The 16,517-nt window shown below is 47.0% G+C and overlaps 1 long non-coding RNA gene across 1 annotated transcript in view; it reads left to right on the forward strand.

The window, feature by feature from the left end:
- The window catches only part of LOC119464861 (uncharacterized), a 33,369-nt gene extending 17,358 nt beyond the window's left edge, over nt 1-16,011 (forward strand). Inside the window, exons 2-3 of the long non-coding RNA XR_007463437.1 lie at nt 15,739-15,822; nt 15,991-16,011. This is a non-coding gene — a long non-coding RNA (uncharacterized LOC119464861). The remainder of the gene's footprint in view (nt 1-15,738; nt 15,823-15,990) is intronic.
- Nucleotides 16,012-16,517: the final 506 nt, after the last annotated feature.

Raw genomic sequence — 16,517 nt, forward strand, 5'->3', positions numbered from 1 at the left:
GACAGCCCCTGTGCCAACATCTGCAATTGTGATGCAACAACCCAGGGAGCCGCCAATTTTCCACGGTTCGCCATGTGAAGACCCCGAAAGCTGGCTGGAGGCATACGACCGGGTCGCTACGTTCAACAAGTGGGACTGCGACGACAAGCTGCGCCATGTTTACTTCTTGCTTGAAGACGGCGCCAGAACCTGGTTCAAGAATAGGGAGCGTGCACTAACAACCTGGGACCTCTTCCGAGCTGCATTCCTGGACTCATTCACGAGCGTCATCCGTAAAGAAAGAGCTGCAGCCTTGCTGGAAAACCGTGTACAGCTCCCGAATGAGAGCATCGGTATGTACACTGAAGAAATAACTCGATTATTCCGGCACGCCGACCCCGGTATGCCAGAAGACAAGAAAGTTCGCTTGCTCATGCGGGGAGTTAAGCAGGAGCTATTCGCCGGACTGGTGTGGAATCCACCAACGACAGTCCAAGACTCTCTCGGAGGCTACGACGATCGAGAAAGCACTGGACATGCGCAACCGGCAATACAATCGCCGTTCGATGCCACAGTACGCCGAAGTCCAAGGACTCTCCCAGGGCCTACGAGACACCATCAGGGCGATAGTACGTGAAGAGCTGCAGAAGTTGCTACCGTCGTCGCAGCCTCAAGTTGCTTCCATCGCCGATATTGTGCGGGAGGAAATCTAGCAATAGCTAGGACTTCCCGAATCGCCGCAACCCCAGCCGGAAGCGATGACCTACACCGCCGTCGTCAAGGCCCCCCTCCACGCTCGCACCAGGGCCCCGTAATGCTGCAGTTCCGTCGTCCACCACCGCCGCTGCCAGCACACCCGCCTGTCGCCCAGCGCAGTCACCAAAGGAAAACGGACATTTGGCGCACCCCCGACCACCGCCCGCTCTGCTATCAATGCGGGGAAGCCGGCCATGTCTACCGCTGATGCCCATATCGCGAGATGGGCCTACAAGGGTTCGCCGTCAGCGCGCCGCGTAAAGTGCGAGATGAACGACCGCGTGACATCGCCGACAACCACGACGACCCTCACGCTCGCCGTCACCAGGCCGCTACATCTTGCCCCATCGCTGTCAGTACACCATACTGGTCCCACCCGGGGCTGATTTCCCAGCCCTTACCCGGGAAACTAAAGGCAGCAACCAATAGAGGTGCGGTTGCTGTACGACGCAATGCCAAAGATCCTCCGCCGCCGCCGATGATTCGCGAATCATCACGACGAGATATCAGCATGCCGCCTAGCAACAGCTTTGACCACACTTTGCCGACGAAAGAAGACCTTCCAACGCGACGTAGCAGCAGCAGAGCAAGCCAACGCAGCCGTGATCCGACGCCACGAATTAACCGCAACGCCAGACGCCGGTCTACCGATCTAGACATGCTCATCGATGGTCATAACGTTACCGCTCTCGTCGACACCGGCGCCGACTATTCCATCTTCGGTGGCGCGTTCGCCGCCAAGTTGAAGAAGGTGAAGACAGCTTGGCAAGGACCCGATATCTGGACAGCGGGAGGCCACCTAATAAGGCCGGCTGGAATCTGCACAGCGCGAGTCACGGTAAACAACCGCACTTACCCGGCGAACTTCGTAATCCTGCAGCACTGCTCCAGGGATGTCATCCTAGGCATGGACTTTCTAAACCAACACGGTGCAGTCATCGACTTAAGGTCCAAGTCGATAATGCTTTCAACGTACAACGCGATAACACCGGATACAAACATCAGTTACCATGCCTTGAATGTGCTAGAAGAACAAGTCACCATTCCGCCTCGCTCCAGCGTAATGATTTCCATCGGTACCCAAGTGCCTGCAGACATGGAGGGCGTCATCGAGGGTGATCATCACTTACTGCTCGACCGTGAAATTTGCTTCGCTAGAGGCATAGCTGAGCTATGTGAAGGGAAAGCAAGAGTGATGCTCACGAACTTCAGCCCCGAATACAAGCACATTAACAAAGGCACCACGGTCACCTACATCGACGAAATAGTACAAGCCAGCAGTGCTTTCGCCTTCACGAATTCTAGTGCACCTGCAACGACGACTGTAGTACCTGAACCAACTTTCGACGTCAATCAGAACCTTCCCAGGCATAAGAAAGAACAGCTAAAAGCTCTGCTCCTGCAATACAAGGACTGCTTCTCGTCGTCGTCCAAAGTTCGACAAACCCCAGTCGCCAAACACCGCATAATAACCGACGAATATGTCCGCCCACTCCGTCAGAGTCCGTACCAAGTTTCGCCGCGCGAACGTGAAGCCATAAGGCAACAAGTTGACAAAGTGCTATGCGACGACATCATCGAGCCGTCCAAGAGTCTGTGGGCATCCCCCGTGGTGTCAGTGAAGAAGAAGGATGAAACCCTACGTTTCTGTGTCGATTATCGTCACTTCAACAAAATCATGAAGGACGTATACCCTCTCCCACGGATTGAAGAAGCCTTGGATCGACTCTACAACGCAAAGTATTTTTCGTCGATGGACCTCAAAACCAGCTACTGGCAAATCGAAGTCGATGAGAGGGATTGGAAGAAGACTGCCTTTATAACACCAGACGGACTGTTCGAGTTCAAGGTCATGCCGTTTGGCCTTTGCTCGGCACCTGCGACTTTCCAACACGTCATGGATACAGTAATGGCAGGCTTGAAGTGGCAGACTTGCCTCGTCTATTTGGACGACGTCGTTGCGTTTGCCTCAAGCTTCGAGGAACACCTTCAGGGCCTTGAAACAGTTCTTCAAGCAATCAAGACCTCCGGACTCACGTTAAAGTCAGAGAAGTGCCGCTTCGCATACGAGGAGCTCTTATTTTTGGGCCACGTCATCAATAGGTCTGGAGTGTGCCCTGATCCACAGAAAACTGCGGCCATCGCTGACTTTCCTCTGCCCGCCGAGAAGAAGGCAGTCTGTAGATTTCTTGGACTGTGCGCCTATTACAGGCGCTTTGTCAAGGACTTTTCGTGGATCGCTGAGCCATTGACGCATCTCATGAAGGCTGACGTCGAGTTCAAGTGGGATACGCCGCAAGTCGAAGCTTTTGAAGAACTACAGTGATGCCTGCAATCACTGATAATACTTGCACATTTCGACAAAAACGCCAATACCGAAGTGGACACCGAGGCAAGCAGTATAGGGTTGTGCAGAGGACTGGCGGACGAGAAAGGGTTGTAAGTTACGCTAGCCGGTCGCTGTCGAAGATGGAAACAAATTATTCCACAACCGAAAAGGAGTGCCTCGCCATCATCTGGGCTACATCAAAGTTTCGCCCCTACCTCTATGGTAGGCCCTTCAAAGTTGTGAGCGACCACCATGCCTTGTATTGGCTAGCTAACTTGAAGGATCCTTCAGGTCGTCTCGCACGGTGGAGTCAGACTTCAAGCATTCAATATTACCGTCGTTTACAAGTCCGGGCGAAAGCACTCTGATGCCAACTGCTTGTCTCGCGCCCCCGTCGAACCGCCACCACAGAACGACCAGGATGACGACACTTTCTTGGGACCCATAAGCGCCGACGAATTCGCCGAACAGCGAGCCGACCCGGAACTAAGGAGCCTTGTAGACTACCTGGACGGCAAGACCGTCATTGTGCCCAAGGTGTTCAGGGGAGAATTGGCGTCGTTTTTCTTGCAAAACGACATTCTCCTTAAGAAATTTTCGCCTCTCCGAGCCAACTACCTCCTCGTGGTACCCTCAGCATTGCATCCAGAGGTTCTGCAAGCTCTCCATGACGACCCAACGGCAGGACACCTCGGTTTTTCCCGCACGCTCGCGAGCATACAAGAAAAATACTACTGACCTCGCCTCTCTGCCGACGTCGCCCATTACGTAAGGACATGCCGTGACTGTCAGCAACGCAAAACACCGCCGAAACGACCAGCCGGACTTCTACAGCCAATCGAACCACCTCACCGACCGTTCCAGCAGATCGGGATGGACTTACTGGGGCCTTTCCGACGTCGACGTCTGGGAATAAATGGATCGTCGTAGCTACGAACTACATCACCTGCTACGCTGAAACAAAAGCCTCTCCCAAAGGCAGTGCCGCCGAGGTAGCCCGATTCTTCGTTGAGAACATCCGCCTGCATCACGGTGCCCCAGAAGTCCTCAACACCGACAAAGGTATGGCCTTTACGGCAGAACTAACTCAAGCCATCCTGCGATACAGCCAGACAAGCCATCGCCGCACCGCTGCCTACCACCCGCAGACGAATGGCCTCACCGAGCGCCTAAATAAGACCATTGCTGACATGCTAGCAATGTACGTCGACGTCGAACACAAAACGTGGGATGCCATCCTTCCGTACGTGACCTTCGCATACAACATGGCCGTGCAAGGAACGACGCATATGGCGCCGTTCCACCTGGTCTACGATAGGAACCTGGCAACGACGCTTGACGCCATGCTACCGGACGTCATCGATGAAGAAAATCTCGACGTTGCCACCTATTTGCAGCGTGCCGAAGAAGGTCGACAGCTCGCCCGCCTGCGCATCAAGAACCAGCAGAGGACCGACAGCTGACACTACAATCTTCGACGACGCTACGTCGAGTACCAGCCCGGCGACCGTGTTTGGGTCTGGACTCCGATACGCCGACGAGGACTTAGCGAGAAACTGTTACGTTGCTATTTTGGACAATATAAGATCATCCGACGTATTGGCGCACTGGCCTATGAGGTCGTGCCAGACGGCATTTCGCAATCACAGTGGCGCCGCGCACGACCTGAAGTCATCCACGTGGTGCGTCTTAAGCTTTTCTATGCCCGCTGACGAACTTAGGTACTTTGTTTTTTTTTTCTTTATTACGCGTGGTTTTGTTTTCGCTTTCACATTTGTTTGTAGCATCGGGACGATGCTTTTTAAGGGAAGGGTATTGACACGTATACATGTTTATCTTTCACCAGTGGCCGCTTTCCACCGGCTAACAAATGTTAAACGTTATCGCTCAGCGCAGGACGCGCCTGCATGGGAAGCATCTCCAACATTATCGATGCTTCTTTCCGTTGCCTGTTTTCACCGACGCAAATTGTCTAGAACTTTCTGGAAGACACTGCAGGTACCAGGGATTAATCTGGAACATTCGATGACTCATGTATAAAAGCGGGCGCGTTTCACCACTGATCAGATTTCGCCAATCGTCGACTGTGTTCGCTGGTTTGGTTGTGCTTCAAGTGTAGCTTACTTTTGTGGGCACAGGTTCGCCCAATAAAGAATAAGTTTCGTCATACGCAGTTTCACGACTGTTTACTTCAGCGTCACTACTACGTGACAATATAACAGCACGGCAAGACTCAACAAATAAGTTGTAGCTAATGTAGTCAAGGCATCTTCTTCATCGCCTCTTTCACTTTGTACTAGTGTATGACGCACTCACGGTACAGACGTGACAACATGCCAAGTTATTCTACCCATCCCATTGTGGGGAACCACACCTGCACTGCTAACACGATATGATAGGCGACATAGCGCATGGAAAATGCTGCAGCAAATGCATTAAGACACTAGCAGAGCATGCGTTTGACCTTGCTTCTAGGGTAGGTGGGTCTAGTCAATTTACTGTATTCCCACCATCACCAGCACTTATGCATGTAAATGCACTTTTGTGGTGAAATATAAAATACTTGACTCTACCTATCTGCATTTTAAATCGCAAAAAGTGACTCCAGCGATTTCCTGAATTATGTCGGTGTTGTGTGCATTGCATGACAAAAAGGCTCTCACACTGACCAACGCGCCTCGTTTCTTCAAATCAAAGATATCAGGTTCCTCTTTGTACTTAGTTTGTGCATGTAGTGTGCAGCCCTCCCTTCAATGCAGATACATGGTAAGCGGGAACGCCAAGTCGTGCTGTGTTAGTGAACTACAATTGCACGTTCGCAAAGTGGCCACTGTGAGAGGGATTATGATAAGCCAGAAAGGATACATGACACGTAGTAATGCCACCTTAAAGTCAGATTCTCACAGCGTCCATACTCCAGTCTACATAAATGTTTATCAGTAAGATGGACTAGATTGCATTCTAAAGAAGCCATGCACACAACAAGTCTAGAGAACATTCGTGCTGCTAGGGTTTCAGATTGAAGTTCAGGAAAGAGACATGTGGCCTCTATTTTCTTTACACTAGTAATAAACCTTATCTTACCAATTTAACGAAAAAAAAAGTTTGTTGAAACAATACTTTACCATTCTTAACTGGTTTAATGTTGCTCCCTTTACTGTATACCTTAAGGGCTTGCCAACAAGCGGTTACACAGCATATTTTGCACTCTTGGCTGCAGAACATGCATTTGACATTGTGACCAAGTGTGCAGATAAGGCGACTCACACCCGGCGAGTGACGCTGTTGTGTTCCTGTTGTGCAGTTCCTGAGCCAGAGCCAGTGTCCGAGTTAGTTCCTGAGCAAATAAATGGCTGAAAAGGGATCTCAAGCCAGGCTTGAAATGCACGAGAATATACAGGTTGTTGTTATGGCAGGGGAACAGTGCAGAGACTGGATACAGATTTAACACGCAGTGTCGACTACCAACTTCTGATGTGTATTGAAACAGCCGCAATATGTCGTATGTTAATTGTGACAGCAATGAATTCATGTAGCATGTAATTACCATGTATATTCCTGTGCAGTACACTTACATCTCGGGGTATTGTTTCCATAAAGTCTATCACCATCAACTTTAGTGCATTAAATTTGTCAACAATTTATCACAATTCTTGAATTGATTGTGAACGTAAGGTCAGCTGTTTATTTTTGTTGCTCAAACACAAAAGTGTTTCATTCACTTGGTATGCATTCACTTGGTATGCATCTAGCATTGAAACTGCCTGCCCAGCAGTATTGTCTTATAACTGATTACTCCCTTTTTCCTTGCCATGTTTTCAACTACTTTTCTTGTGAGTATTAATTTTGTTTTTCCTTTTTTCAATCTTATGTACCGTATAAATTGGAATATAGGTCGACCCCTTACGATGAAGTGGGAAAAAAAAAAACTGCAAAGAAAATCAGTGACACGCATTTAATATTGCAAAGGCACTGCCTCTGGTAGCAAGCACACACGAAGCTCCTGCACATAATCCTCCTGCACAAGTGCATCGTCATGACATGGATGCACTGCGTGATGCACATGCAATGACATTTCACTCAGTTTGCAAGCCAACAGTTTTCTTTTTTTGCACCCACCAATATTGATGGCGAGCTTTTTTCACAAATGCCAAAGTGGCAATGAATCGCCATGTTGCCGTTTGCTTAGGCAACATCTACGACATTTATCTTAAACACTGCTGAAAACTGTCTGTGTGTGCCGCTACTCATCACTCACAAAAAACGTACACACATGAGGCTGATTGGAAGAGTGCACACAGGAAGACACAGCAACAAAATGTTTTATAGCACATTGACTCGTACAGTGCGTCGGACCTGCATGATATTTTATCCTTGCTTTTGATTGTAGCCTGGATGTCCTGCCAAAAGAGCAGGGCTTGCGATATGACAGAAACTGCAAGCACTAAGTGATACTATGTGAACTTCTGATGTTGTTTTGATATTCAGTGTCATTATTTTCCACGAGATTCATTTGCTGGCCCTTGTGATTGGTGTCTGTCTTGAAGACCGGAGATGCCTTCTCTCTGTGACATGTCCGCAGGCTTATGGCACAATAAAACATGCACAGGTTAGGAGGGCACAAGGGAAGCCCTGGCTTGAAACGGATATGTTACGACTGGTGTAGCAAGTTGTAATTTGTTTACCCGTAGCAACTAGTACGTAGCACTGACTTGCAAAGCCTCATCTGTGAGTTGGCTCTTATGTCTGTCTCCATTCATTTACGCACCTTTTTGTTTGTACTGTTACAGACTTTAAGAATGAAGCTACGTTTAACTGCTGACAACATGAATGCAAGCTGTGCTGGCACTTAGCAGCGCCTTCGTTCTGTGCAGGAGCCGCTATCGGCTCATGGCACCTTCTCTGTGGCTGCCCAGTGCTGGCACAGGAACGCTCAAGAGTCATCACTGTCTACAGGCAACAGGGCGTATAACTACTGCAACACCCAGTGACGTCCTGTTCACAGTGCCTAGCCACCTCCGAGCTCTCCCCTGAGTATCTTGGGAGCTTGTGGAGGTGAACGGGATCACCGCCTACCGATAAGCACCCGCATCCTGCCAACCACTGCCTTCATCACTGGCCTCCTCCATGAACTGACGAGACTTCTGCTGCTTCTCCTCCCTTCCTCTAATCTTTATCTGCCACTTCCCCTGATGCTGCGCCTGCTCTCTATTGGGCTGCAGAAAAAAATTGCTGCGTGAGCGTTGCTTGCATGAGCCACGCATCATCAGAATTGGAGGACACTTAAGCTTCGCCTTTAAGAGTGGAATGCGATAGCATTCAAAGATCCCCGATTTTTCTGACAGATTTTACTTAGAGAAATTAAATTTTTGTCTCTCACCTTGCGCCACGCGGAGGGAGGGCCTGTGTGGTCGGAGTGGTTCGAGATTCATTTCTCCGCCACAGATGCTACTGACGTCAATGCTTACGCCAAACCTTTTCCAACGCGGGCCCTTAATGCTGCCGCGTTACTAAGCGTCATTTCCTACATAAAACGAATACTACAGACTCTGCCGAGGTACTACGGAGAAGTTTCTTTGCTCATTTTGTATGCGGTTGTTCCTACGTGTGCCAGCATTGCAGAGTGAGGTCGCGCGCTGGCCATGCCCATGCACGATTTTTTTTATGCTCTGACGCTGGCTGCTGGCGCGGTGAACCAGGTGAAGCAGTGGGCACTGACGCACCATTTGGTGATCACTGTGTAAAGGTATGTCGAACGTAAGCAAATCCCAGAAGCTAAAGGTGCGTGGGACAGACTTCGTCGCTCCTGCAGCACTCGTGCCGACAAAGTCATGCCGGATTATACCTTTCTCGCGCTTTACGGCACTCTACCTTAAAAATAACATCATAGATTTTCCCGGGGGAGCAGTACGGACCCTAGTAAAGACCAAGCCTACTCTCCAGGAGGAGTTTACCATCTGGTTTAGACTGCACAACCTTTGACATCGGCCCACATTATTAGGACTGCAGTATCTCCAGGGTTGTCAAAATGTACGATTGTCACGCCTGACGAGTTTTTATCTAGCCTTGGGTTATATGTCTCCGAGATAGGCCCATATTAGGGCTATTTTTCTTTTTTACCTGCACTTCATGCAGGCTCGTGTAGACAAGCGTAGTGCAGGGAAGAGGCTATGACTACGTATGCTACGCACTCGACTCGCTGGTCTGTAGACAATCAGAGCAGACAGCGCATCGGCTTGTGCATCAGCAGACGAAAAGCGCCTTACCTCCGCACTTCGCCTGACTTCACACTTACTGGCTGCCTATATGCCCTTGCCTGAAACTAAACGCCAATGTACGAGTTCCCTTTGATCAATAAATCCAGAGAAACTGCAGTGAAATACACAGCAAATGCAGACAACTTCTCAATGCGTATAATAAAGTGCGGAGTCTGAAACACACCATTTGTGAGTAAGATAATTTTATCCTCATGGAAGGTTAGCCCACCTTCGTCTGTGACACATGGTCACGCCAGCACTTTGCTACCCTCCTTGCAGTGAATATTCACTATTGTCGCTATATCAGTGCCGACAGTCACAGACAAAATGACGCCACGCGTTTGCAACACCAGCCTGCTTGTTTGTCGTCTGCTGGCTACACTGAACGAAACCGAGTAGAAAGTCATTTTCATGCTACACTGCAGCTATAAAAAATGGCTTCGTGTATGTGGGCCGGCGCTACACTTTTCTACAAGTAAAAAAAAATGGCGACTTTTTACCCTAGCTACACTCGTGTAGCAGTGTAGGTAAAAAAAAATAGCCCTAGTACATTCAGCAAATCCACACTTCCAGTCCCGGATTTACGCATATGCAGTTAGAAATGAATGAGTGCATCTAGGTTTAATTTCGGCCTTCTGGCACTTATTACACAATGTTTCGTAAGTGGCTCTATACTAACTCATTCCATTATTTAAGTTCCAAACTTCACGTTGAAGCCTTTTTCGTTGTCGTACTTGTAGTAAAAGGCCTCAAATTGTCTAATTTTGACGAAAGTGGCAGCCAGATACCCAGATCCCGCAAGCCCCAAATGATCTGTAGTCGCCAAAGAAAACATTGTCCTCAAAAAAGGGAAACCGAAATTCGTTTAGTGTGAACAAGCGAATACTACGCAATATATACCACCACAGTTATAATAATTAATGTATTACCATGAAATAAACGAAATATGTTATTCACAGACTTTATCAATCTAAACTGGTTTAGTGTTACTCTTTAATGTCCCTTTAGGACAGACTGATGGTCTAGTTGATAATTCATAACTTAGTTGTTGGCAGTGCACTCTAAAAAAACAAGCACCGAAAAAATGAGGGCACCCACAAAGCGAAATTTTTTTGGTCGTTTCACTTTTCGTGTCAGTGTTTCTTCAGTATGCTGCTTATAACTAAGTTTTATTTCAAGGCAATAATGGGAATATTAGCAGCAATGCACAGAATGTTTCAAAGTGTGTTGGGTAATTAATGGATAAATGACAACTACAAAACCTTAATTTTTTGCCTGTGCAGACAGCGTTCATTAGAGGTCTTTACGATTGTTGCCATGTACAACTGTGAACCAGTTCATTGACTCTGAACCAAATGCCAGTGTGCTAGATACGGTGCAGGCGTTTATGTTCTGACTATTTGCACGGAGTGCTAAGTTGGAGAGGTCCTACACTGCAGGTATGATCGGCTTCCAAGGCTTAGATACACACCACACGTGTGTAGATACACAGACGTGCATATGCGGTGTTTTAACGGCGCTCCGTGCACGTGTGCTGCGTCATCTGCTGCACCGCTGCTTTGCACCTGTACGCTTGCACAAAGGCGGCACCGACAGTGGAGTGGGTGCAGCAAAATTGTAAACCAGCCCTGCACCTCTTGTAATGAACGGTGTGATTCAGCCGGGCGCCACTGCTGCGCCACTGAAACGAATGGAAGGGTGCAGCACCTCGTGAACTGGTTCAGGTGGTGCAGGCGAATCGAACGTACCTTAACCTTTTGTTGGTCACTGGGACATATATGTCCCACCTGCAACCACAAGCGACAGCTGAACCAAGTGCGCAGCGGGACATACGTAGCCCCACAGAAACAGGTAGCGCTATCTCTTAGAAGATAAAGCAAATATAATTTTACGTTTTCATTTGAATTGGTAGGGGGCACTAATAGTTCAAGTTGTTTTCCTTTTTCTTATGTTTTTCGGCTGTCGTCGCTCTTCAAGAATTTCCTTGCTCATGCGCCACGAATAAGTTCCCCAGTAAGTGCAAAAATTTTTTCTTGCACTCCAGTGATGCAGTTAGATCAATTGTAGACAGCTTTGGCATGAGAGTGAGCCATTGTTTTCCACTGCCTGCAAATATTCTGAACGTAGTGGTTGATGACATCCAGCACTACTACTGAAACGGCATGACATACTTTATTTCATTTATTTATTATCACCTTGAAGGCCCGAAGGCATTACACAAGGGGGGGCAATACAAACATGTGTAAAAGTGGTTAAGTACAAAACAACTACAAAAAAGAAACATTGCTGATTTTGTATGACTTTAAACAATCAAACAAAAATTACGAATTTAAATAAGCAACGTGGCAATACGTTCGTGAACCAAACAAAAAAATACACTAGGTGGAAGGTCTGACAAGGGTAGACTATTACGAGTGTTTTGTGATGGGTTCATGAACGATGTACACTGGGAACAGAAAGTTATTCAAAGTGATTTGTTAGGTATTCACGAAATTTTTTGCGGTCAGTACAGGTAACGAAGTGGTCAGGGAGCGCATTCCAATAAACTATTGCATCAGGAAAGAAGGAAGTGGTCATGGCGGATGAGCGGCTGGGTAAACGTGCTATGGCAGAGCTGTGACTTATGCGAGAGGAAGTTCGCAATGGTGGTTTAAGAAGGTGGTGCCTTGAGCAGTGGATTGTAATAGAAGGAGTGCAGCAAACAAAGACGAGATATGATGCGGCGTGACTTCAGTGTTGGCAGACCTATTGCTTGCTTCAAGGAAGTGACGCTAGTGTACCGTGAATAATCTGAAGTGATGAAGCGGGTGGCTCGGTTTTGAACGGATTCCAATGATGCGGCTAGGTAATCTTGAGATGGATGCCAGACAGCGGAAGCAAATTCGAGTTGTGGACGGACAAATGTCACGTACGCCAGCTTCTTCACTTCCGGGGATGCCTTTTTTAAATTCCTTTGTAGATACCCGAGTGAGCGCGCAGCTTTGCGACGTACTTGTTTCGATATGTGTTATCCAAGAGAGTGATGACGTCAAAATAAGACCCAGGTACTTGTAGGATGAAGTGGCGCTGATGTTTACTGAGCTAATGTGATAAGTGGACTGAAAGGGGCTGCGCTTTCGGGTAAAACACATCGATTTGCATTTTGATAAGTTGAGAGGCATGTGCCATTTTTCGCACCATGGCGAGATGGCATCGAGGTCACGCTGCAGGTAAAGAACATCGTCAGAGGAGTTAACGGTGTTGTAAACTACGCAGTCATCTGCGAAAAGTTGTAGTTTACAATTTATGTTAGTAGGCAAGTTGTTCACATAGATTAGGAATAATAAAGGCGACAGACAGGCACCCTGGGGGACACCCAAAGTCACATCGGTAAGAGGTGAGCGGTGATTGTTTGTGGAAGTGTATTGTGTGCGCCCGGATAGGAATTGTTCAATCCATCTGAGTAAGTTATTGCAGATTCCAAGTCCAGATAGTTTGTGCAGTAAGAGCTTGTGAGGCACCCTATCGAAAGCTTTTGAATAATCTAAGAAAACAGCGTCGATCTGCAGGTTCCTGTCCATGATAAGCAGAATGTCGTGGGTGAATTCGGCGAGTTAGGAATCACACGCTAAGTGCTTTCGGAAACCATGCTGAAATGGGTAGAAAAAATTAATTGCCTCAAGGTGTTTCATTAGGCTTGAGGCTATGATGTGTTCAAGTAATTTTGAGGGGATGCTTGTAAGGGAGATTGGGCGGTAATTGGCAAGGTTCGAGCGGTCACCTGATTTAAATATAGGCAAGATATTAGCTTTCTTCCAGTCACCGGTTTCTAGCGATTGGTTGAATAATAAGCAAAGTATTTGAGCTGATACATGAGAGGTGTTCTTCAGAAGTTTACTACTTAAACCATCATCTTCTGCTGGCTGTGATGGTATAAGACTATTGATTAGGTTAAATATGCCCTCCGCGTAAATTTCTAGGTCTGGCATAGCATGCACTGTAGCAGTGAGTGTGGGCAGGTCAGGGTCATGAATGGGAGCAGTAAATACAGAAGAAAAGTAGTTATTTAGGGCGGTTGCACATTCATCATTAGGAATAGGTTCACCATCGAGGTCAACGAGTTCGATGGTGTTAGATCTGTCTTTCGTGGAGAGCATGCGCCAAAATTTATTTGGATTTGATTGGAGAATAGACAGTAGATCGTGACTGTTAAATTTATCTTTGGCTTGACTGACCTCCTGAGTATACAGTTTTATGCACGCGCGATACCTTTCCCACGCTGCAGTGTTATTACTTTGATTAGCTTTTCTGTAGAGACGTTTATTACGTTTGAGAAGAGATTTTTACACGTTTAGTGAACCAAGGGTTGTTATAATCAGATTTTGCTACAATAGTGGGTATGTACTTATCCTTTAGGTTTAACATTGTGTTTCTGAATAGCTCACAGTTGGAGTTGACTGGGCGTGACAAGAGAGTGGTCTGAAAATTCTGCAAAAATAACTCTAGTCCACCTCATAGTTACCTTTCCGGTAGTCAGAGATTAGTTTTTGGGTAGATGATTTCTTACCTGTTATTTTGGGTGATACTCTGCAGACAGCTCATCAATGGGAGGAGCTTTCGTGTAGTATATCACAAGAGAGGAAGCAAGAACTCAATTATGACAGCGGTGCCAACAGAGGTTCGGTTCAACAGGAAAGGGCACTACCCGTGCACCACCCCTAGGCACAAAAGGTGCCAATGGTGCTCAAGAACTTTGTAGAAAACACGCACAAAGCTTGTATGTAAAGCCTGCCAAGTGCCTTTTTGCATTGCGTGCTTTGAACACTTCCATAAGAAGCCGTAATCACCTCAGAGTCTGGAAGGATGAAGCCCAAGGTGTACAGAGGGACGTATGGCCCAGCTTCGCTCATGTCCTCAAGTTATCTGTGGGAAAGGTGTTGTCCCGCAGATTTTTTAGATAATATTCTTGTACAAGAATATATTTTTTTGCTGTTCTTCCATGTGGTACAGTTTAAATGGGAAAAGGTATAGCTGAAACCATGGATAGATTTCTCGCGCCTGACAAAGGGATAAAACTCTCTCAAGTTTTCCCCACTGCTCCGAAAGAAGCAAAGGTGGTAGCAATTCTATATTTGCAGAGAATGGGGGCCTTGTTATAAGTGGCATGTACACAAAGCGTCACAAGTGTATTTTACAAACCATGCAGGAAGTTTGCCCAATGTCATGAAAGAACTAAATGTGTAACAAAGTTCACATTCTGAATGAATTAGGAACATATTATGCGTGATACGTGGGCGACGTTTTGAGAGTATCAGTTAATCACAGCTTAAGCAAAATCTTTGCATAGAGGAATGAAAAATGCACATAACAGTATTTGTGTAATAATTTCAATTGTTGAACAAAATTTGTGATGACTGCATTAAACGGCAATAAACAACCTTACAAGTGCCATCACTTTATCTTGAAACATTCAGGACATAAAGCGGTAATGAATTGAAAGATTACATGCTACTAGTGCAAGCATTGCAATATAAACAATTAACAATAACCATTCACAAAACAGTGATTTATATAGTGTGCTGAAATAGACCTACACAACTGATTTTGTAATTAGCAGGTAAATACTTGAATGCAGTAAAGAAGCGCTTATATGCAAGAAAATAATAAAACTTACACATATCAATGAAAAGACCTCCAAAGACTTGCACATGTTTAGAACCTACGGGCAAAAAAAATATGAGTCTAACAAGAATAGGGTGTGGGCTAGATGGTAATCCATGAGCAGAGTTGAAGTGCGAAATTGACAAAGGGGACAGGCAACCAGACAGATAAAACGCTAACTTGCAAGTATTTTATTAGGAGAAATAACAATATTAATAATATTAAGACGTGTAATAATAATACATTGAGGTTTTATGAAAAAACTAAAAAAACATTGTGCACTGGCTTGGCGAACATAACCGAGCATTGTGAAAGTACAAAAACCACTTAAGCAGCCTCTCACATTAGTGGATGCGCAGGTGAGCCTTTAGTGCAGACTTTTTCGAGAAGCTTCGAGGGATGAAGGGTAATGAAGTGGTTTATGCCTGTGTGGGTGCACAGGTATCGGTTCAAAACACTCTTTGGTGAGAAGCTTTGAGAGCATACAGGGCAATGAAATCAGCTCTTGCATGTGTGGACGCACTCGTGCTTCTTTAGTGTGGAATTGCGTGAGAAGCTCCGAGGGCATGAAGGGCACTGATATGGCTTCTCACCTGTGTGGGTGCGCGCATGACTGTTCGATATAGACTTGTCTGAGAAACTCTGAGGGCACAAAGCACACTGAAATGACCTCTCGCCTCTGTGGGTGCGCAGGTGTTGGTTCAGACTACTCTTTTGTGAGAAGCTCTTGGGGCATGCAGGGCACTGAAATGGCCTCTCGCCTGTGTGGGTGCGCAGGTGATCCTTCAGTGTAGAATTTTGTGAGAAGCTCTGAGGGCATGAAGGGCACTGAAATGGCCTCTCGCCTGTGTGGGTGCGCAGGTGATCCTTCAGTGTAGAATTTTGTGAGAAGCTCTGAGGGCATGAAGGGCACTGAAATGGCCTCTCGCCTGTGTGGGTGCGCACATGATTCTTCAGTATAGATTTGTCGGTGAAACGTTGAGGGCACAAAGCGCACTGAAATGGCCTGTCGCCTGTGTGGGTGCGCAGGTGTTTGTTCAGATGACTCTTTCGTGAGCAGGTATGAGGGCATGCAGGGCACTGAAATGGCCTGTCGCCTGTGTGGGTGCGCACATGATTCTTCAGGTTAGACTTAACTGAGAAGCTTTGAGGGCACGAAGGGCACTGAAATGGCCTCTCGCCTGTGTGGGTACGCAGGTGTTGGTTCAGAATGGATTTTTGTGAAAAGCTCTTAGGGCAGGCAGGGCACTGAAATGGTCTCTCGCCTGTGTGGATGCGCACATGATTTTTCAGTGTGGACGCTTTTGTGAAGCTCCACGGGCATAACGGACAATGAAATGGCATCTCAACTGTTTAGATGTGCGTGCTGCTTCAGATTAACCTTTTGTGAGAAGTTCTGAGGGCATAAAGGGCACTCAACTGGCCTCTTGTCTGTTTGGGTTGCAGGTTTCTTCAGCTTGAATGTTCACCAGTAGCTCCAAGGTCACAAATGGCATTCAAATGGACGCTGGCCTGTGCAGAACGTGGCGTGTGCTTCCGATCACGTTTATCTGTCT

Source organism: Dermacentor silvarum, chromosome 9 (genome assembly GCF_013339745.2).
Source record: "Dermacentor silvarum isolate Dsil-2018 chromosome 9, BIME_Dsil_1.4, whole genome shotgun sequence".
NCBI classification, from domain to species: Eukaryota; Metazoa; Arthropoda; class Arachnida; order Ixodida; family Ixodidae; genus Dermacentor; species Dermacentor silvarum.